At 31.7% G+C, this 6,410-nt stretch overlaps 1 pseudogene; it reads right to left on the bottom strand.

Moving 5' to 3' along the window:
• Positions 1-1,045: 1,045 nt before the first annotated feature.
• Positions 1,046-3,054, bottom strand: LOC149541714 (putative pectinesterase 11; annotated as a pseudogene).
• Between the last annotated feature and the right edge of the window lie 3,356 nt (positions 3,055-6,410).

Genomic DNA, 6,410 nt, shown 5'->3' with positions numbered 1-6,410 from the left:
CACTATGGAAACCAAAACCTCAAATCCCACCATCATGAAGAAAATCAAAATGGAGAAGGATATCCATATTGTGGACTCGAATGTTGAAATCAAAGGTGGAAGGAGGCAATCCTTGACAAACAAGAAGAAGAGGGTCAATGTTGCCCTTCGACCTAAACTTAAAAACCCCCTAGTTCTGAATCCACTAATAGTGGTAAGTGCAAACCACCTCAAAAAAACATAAAGAGAGTAGAGGTTTGATGAGGTCACTAGGTTTGTTGTGAGGGTGATGCATTTAGCAGCCTCTACACCTCAGCTTTTTATGTGGAGAAAGAGGGTATGACTTCTACGGTAGGAGTGGAGACTACGAATTCAAGATTGCTCTTAGCACCTGACCTATGAAGTTTCTTTGTTAATTCTAGATTTTCGAGTATTCAAGTCAGCTCCCCTTTTTTTTTGTTATTTTCAATTTGAAAACAAATATAATCAATTTATAAATGATATTTATTTTATATAATTTAAAGATATATTGAATAAAATGATTCAATATAATTAAATTATATAAAATATTCTGAAACAAAATTTAGTTCATTAATATGATTTGGATGTGAAGACCAAAAAAAAATTGATGCTATTCACTACTAGACAATAAAATAATATGTTTTTGGATATAATTCATATGGTCTATTGTCTTAAATGTATTACTTCTATCGAACTGGTTTTTATAATATATAAAATATATAATAGCTTCGTCCATTTTTTATTAAAAAACATAAAATATATTGCATGTTTCATTTTACTGTATATTAAACAGAATCCTCGTAAAGATTTAATTGATGCTAATTTACGTGATCATAAGCACAAATACAATATGTGAGCAATCGGATTAAGAATGAATCAATGAAAACTAGCCACTGTTTACGCGTGATAGAATACACTCTGGCTCTGCAGCCAATTTAAAAAGGATTGCTTGTGGATCCTAGAAATGCACCCAACATTTAAAATTCCATCTTTAGAAACATGAAAACAAATTCCAAATTCGTAGAAATATGTCCAATCGTTCTCATCAACCGTTTTTGGGAATAAGATTCGTAGCCCTTGTCAATTGAGTTGGCATTTTCCTGATCCACTGATCGTCATTAACAAAACTAGTACTGCTCAGGAAGGGGGCGGCATCTTTATCACTCAGCTCAAATGACCATGCAACTCTTCCCGCGCCGTTTGAGCCTGGTCCTGAACATTTATACTGCGCATATGTTTAATCATCAAGAATGTAGAGACTGAAAATGGGTTTCCTCATTTTGTTGGATTTACAATGAATTCATTTTTGGATTTGAAGAAACTCACTTTTGCCTAGAAGTATCATTCCAGTCATCCCACCCTTGAGGGAAGATGATGTTATCCATGTAAGAGCGAGCGAATATAACTCTGGAGTAAGCTCCCCATGCTCTGCCGAGAAACATTAATCCACTTCCTGTGATTTTACAGCTCAAGAAAACAAACCCTGTTTGTTCCGCTGCAGAAAGCCTTCTTTGCGCTGTAATGGCCCCGTTCAGCAGAGGAATTGTATGCAGATGACATTTCTGCAAAAAAACGAATTGCATCAGATTCACTGATCATAACTGTTTTTAATCAATCCGATACTGATTTTATAAATGGGAAATAGATTTCTTTACGGATGGGAATTTTGTTTTGTTCAATGTAATGTACCTCATAGACGGATTGACCATAACCGCATATGAAATCTGCGGCACCTTCAATGAAACAGTCCTTGAAATAATGTCTTCCACTGTCGTCAAGAACAGTGTCCTGATATCCTAGAAATCTGCAGCTGTAAAACGCAGATCTATCTCCAGAAATTCTGATTGCAACGGCTTGATCACCAGGACCATATGTATTCTGCATCGATTAATATTTCAATACGTTAAGATCGAGTTTGTTTTCCAAATTTTAGTGGAAGCTTGAATCTATGATTAGAAATTTGAAGAATTATTTTAAGACCCATGATCAAGGGTTAGCCAGATGAGATCATAAACGCAACTTTTATTGTTTTCGATACCAAATCTGTTATACCTGTACTGTGATGAATCTGGCTACGAAATCGGAAGCCATTACTGTCATCGTTGCACAGTAATAAGTGCCTCCCGTTGCATTTGCATTCTCGTTCCAAGTTATGACTGTATTGCTTGCGTTGTGCCCACTTAGTATTATGTATGGCTTCTCCAGAGGTATTGTCACCTTCTCCCTGCTAAAATTAATTCATGCGCAATCTTAATCTCCAGTCAAAAAGTACCACTTAACATACCTGAAAATTGAAATTTAGGCGTAAAGGAATTTTTAGAAAAACACAAACAAAATTTATATTCCATGAAACTATTAAATAAGAAGTGTCTTGATCAAATTAACAGATTCTAGAATATCCTGGAGCACACAATTATGACAAATTAATGCAAAATCTAATGAGAAATTCAAAAGAATCAAAGACTTCCTTAGAAACCCAAGAGATTCAAAGGGTAAAATTCTCCTCCGAATACCTGTAAATTCCAGGCTGGACACGAATAAATATGAGGTTTTTGTTATCAACAGGGACAGCATTGATTGCATCTTGAACTTTAGTAAAATCCCCTTCTCCTTTGTTCTGAGAAACAACAATGAGAAGAGCAGAAGTGTAATCTACACTAGTGCCCAGATTCCCAGCCAAAGATCTCTGTGTTTTTCTTGGGAGTTTCTTTACAGGAAATTCACCAACACCAGAGGCATGCTGTACACATAAGCAAAAGGAAAAAACATGTAGTGGTGCAGCAATCATACAGAATACAGGCCGAACTGAGCTCTTAAAACTCATTTTAGCAATAAATGCAAGAAATAAACCCAACAACAAAAGCAGAAGATATGATGAAGTACAGACAAGAGTCCTGAAATGCCAATGATTATATAAAGAAGAGAAGCAATATTAATGGAGGAGGAGGAGGAGGAGCCGTCCTGCACATGGGAATCCTTGAATGAACAATTAAGCAAGCAAGCGACTAAGACAACCAGTCCGCCAAAAATTTCATTACTTGCAGAGAAAGACATTGACACAGCTTATTAAAAAGCCTCTGAACAGTGTTGCAAATGACTTCTTAAAATTAATGAGATTTTCTCACATACACTCTCGTTAAACTGCAATCCAAGCTACAATTTTCTAATAATTTTGTTTATATTTTCTTCCATGGCACTCAAATATTTCAGATCACGTTGCTTATAACAAATCACACAATTTTGCAATATAATACTTCAATTTCTTCCACTTGAAGAGGCAATGCCGGCGGATTAGCGAGAAAATTTGTATCTGCGTTTAGCATCATAATGATTCCTTATCCTTTCAATTTTTCTGTGATTTTATTTCCCCTGTTACATCTGAACCAGTTACGCTTAAGGCAAACCCAAATTTGTTGCCCAATGGCTAAAGAATATTATGTCTGTGAGCATTAACGGGATTTGACCGTATTAAGAAATGGACAAGTTAGAGCAACCCAAACGAATTTAACTGATTTGAAGTTTTACGGAAGAGGAACGAATTTAATATGTAATTTTGTTCCCCACAAGGAATCCCGGTGAAAATGTTATTTTCAGTTCTAAACCACTTGTTATATGAACTTATGTATTTATTCTATTTGAGGGGAATCTTTGTCTTCGTGGGGATTGTGGAATGACTTTTATTTGCAAACAAATGATAAAAGAAAATGAATTTATTATTATTATTATTATAATATAATTAAAATTTTGTTGAATTTTAACAATGGTTTTATTGTTTCAATTTTTGGATTATTTATGTATAGGTAATAGTGTATGATACAATAGTAAATAACTAGCAGTCTTGCTTTTGTATATGCAACGAGTGCGCTGATAGGAAATGAGATTTAAGAAAAAAAAATGTAGAATGAACACTAAATAATAAATATAAGTTTTTTAAAAATAAAAATACAAAAATTAGAAAGTTGAAGATTAAAACATAGATATAAAATTTACAATATTTAAGAAATTTGAATATTGCTTAAGAAACGTTTCAATAATTTCAAGATTTTACAATTAAATTCAATTTATCAAATATGAAAAAAAAATCATTTTAAAAAAAAACAATCAAAAAATTTATTACAAAGAAATACAAAGAAATAATATGAAAAATACTCTAACAAATATTCTATTCACTAAATAAATTATAAAAAGTGAAAAAATATATTAAAAAAAAAAAACTAAACTAATATAAAAATAATAATTTAAAATAATTTAAAAACAAAAATCTAAATCAATTTAAAAGACAAAAGTTTAATCAAGAGATCACAACATAATCTAATCTAATGTGGAGATCACAAGTAACTATTTTCTAAATAAATAAGAAAAGAAAAACAATAGTTAAAAGTAGATATTTAAAATATAATCTTATGTGAACAAATTAGATTATTAATAATTTTAAATTTAAATAATATAATACTTACTAAATCTTTTTAAATAGATTAATAAATATTATTTATTTAAATTAAATTTATCATGAAAAAATAATCATTTAAAAAAATTCATCAAAAAATCTATTATGAAAAATTAATAATAGAAATACAAAAATATAATATGTCTAACAAATATTCTGTTGACTAAATAAATTATAGAAACCAAAAAATAATATTTAGAGAAAAAATTAAACTAATATTAAAATAATTAAAATAATTTAAAAATTAAAATGAGCTAATGTGGAAATCACAACTAATAATAGAAAAAGAAAAACGATAGTTAAAAGTGGAGATAACAACTAATAAATATCAAAACAAGAGTTAAAAGTGGAGGGAGAGATAAGAAAAAATGGCCGGTAAATAATTAACGGGAAAGATTTTTAACTTTCCGGCCAAACTGACAACTTTCTCGGCCAACTTGCAAATTTTCCATCAAAAATTTAAGAACAAAGTTCCCACAAATAGCCTATCGGCTAAAATATTAGGTTTGAATATGCTTGATCTTAACAATTAATAATAATTAATATTGATAATAATAATAATTATTAATCTTGACTTTGATTAATTTAATAAGTATGATTCCTTCATTTAATTAATGCATAAGTCTTTCATCAATATCATTACAGATCTAAAAATTTAATGTCTTTCATATTTTTTTATGTTTTCCATCAGTAGTTATATGATGAATGTAACTAATTTCTTTTTGGTTATATTTTTTAATGTCTTTAACTGCTCCCAAATCAAATATTTTGAGTAACCATTAACATCTTGATGCTATCGACACAAGCTAGTCCATTCAGTTTCGTTCCAAATGTCTAGTGGGCATATGCTCTCCAACTTGGGTGGATTTGTTTTGCATCTTTAATTTGGTTTCTGTGTCTACTTCAAAACATCCATTTCCTCCTTTGATTGCATTTAAGCTTACGTATTTGACACATATCTTGAGTCTTTCCTTGTGCATAGTTGAGATTACAAGACACCACCCCTTTGAAAATTGAAGGCACTCTTGTCAAACATGGGAAAGTTGTCTATAGTTTAGCACAATGTCTAAACTCTACTCCAAACTTTCCATGCTCGTGACCTATGCTACCATCATGACATGACATGATACCATGTTCAAATGGATCAGTTGGAGATTTGGACTATGTGGCAGTCTCCACATTTGGCAATTCTTGGAATATATTGTCTTCACCTGCAAACAAATCTAGTAGATGTTCCCACATCATGTGCACACATGTCCATTTATATGGCATTGCAATTTTACCTTTGGGAATTCTATCAAAAAAATTCTATGAAGCCTAGGGAATTTTCATTTTATTGGCATTAATGCCCCTATCGATGCTTTTGGGCTCTTCATATTTCCTAAGCTTGAACTATTCCCTTCTTCATTTGAAGCACCAAGGATTTGGCTACATCTTTCTGTTTGGCAAATGAGACTACAGATGCTGGCATGGAGCCATAGTCACATTCGATAGTCAGGAATCTATTACCAACCCCTCCCTCAGATGTCATTGTGGCCAGATTGGGCCTATTTTATATTTACAAAATAAACACTCTTAGTATTTTTGTATCCATTAAATCCATCTTAACAAACTTCATAGCGATTTTAATTCATGACAGTTAGTGAAAGCGATAGAGCCCTGAAGAAGCATCACAAAATACTTTCATTTCTCAATACATGAAAGCATTTTCAAGCACCATTTGGCATTGAAGATTTCAATCGAGATTCTTAAAGATAATAATCATGCACTGACAACCATTTGCAAGACTTCAAATTATGTTATTTTTTTTCACAACATGGATATTTTGTACGTACTAGAACATGTCAAAAATGTTTTTCTAATTTCCTACACGGTCCATATTAAACTTTGCAAGTTCACTATGACTCTTGCCAAACAATCACATTGTCCATTATTCCACATTCGACACACATATTTCAAATGC

The sequence above is a fragment of the Cupressus sempervirens genome, chromosome 8 (assembly GCF_028749045.1).
Source record: "Cupressus sempervirens isolate cs-2001-9-10 chromosome 8, ASM2874904v1, whole genome shotgun sequence".
In the NCBI taxonomy this organism is placed as follows: Eukaryota; Viridiplantae; Streptophyta; class Pinopsida; order Cupressales; family Cupressaceae; genus Cupressus; species Cupressus sempervirens.
This window is presented reverse-complemented; position numbering and strand designations above follow the sequence as displayed.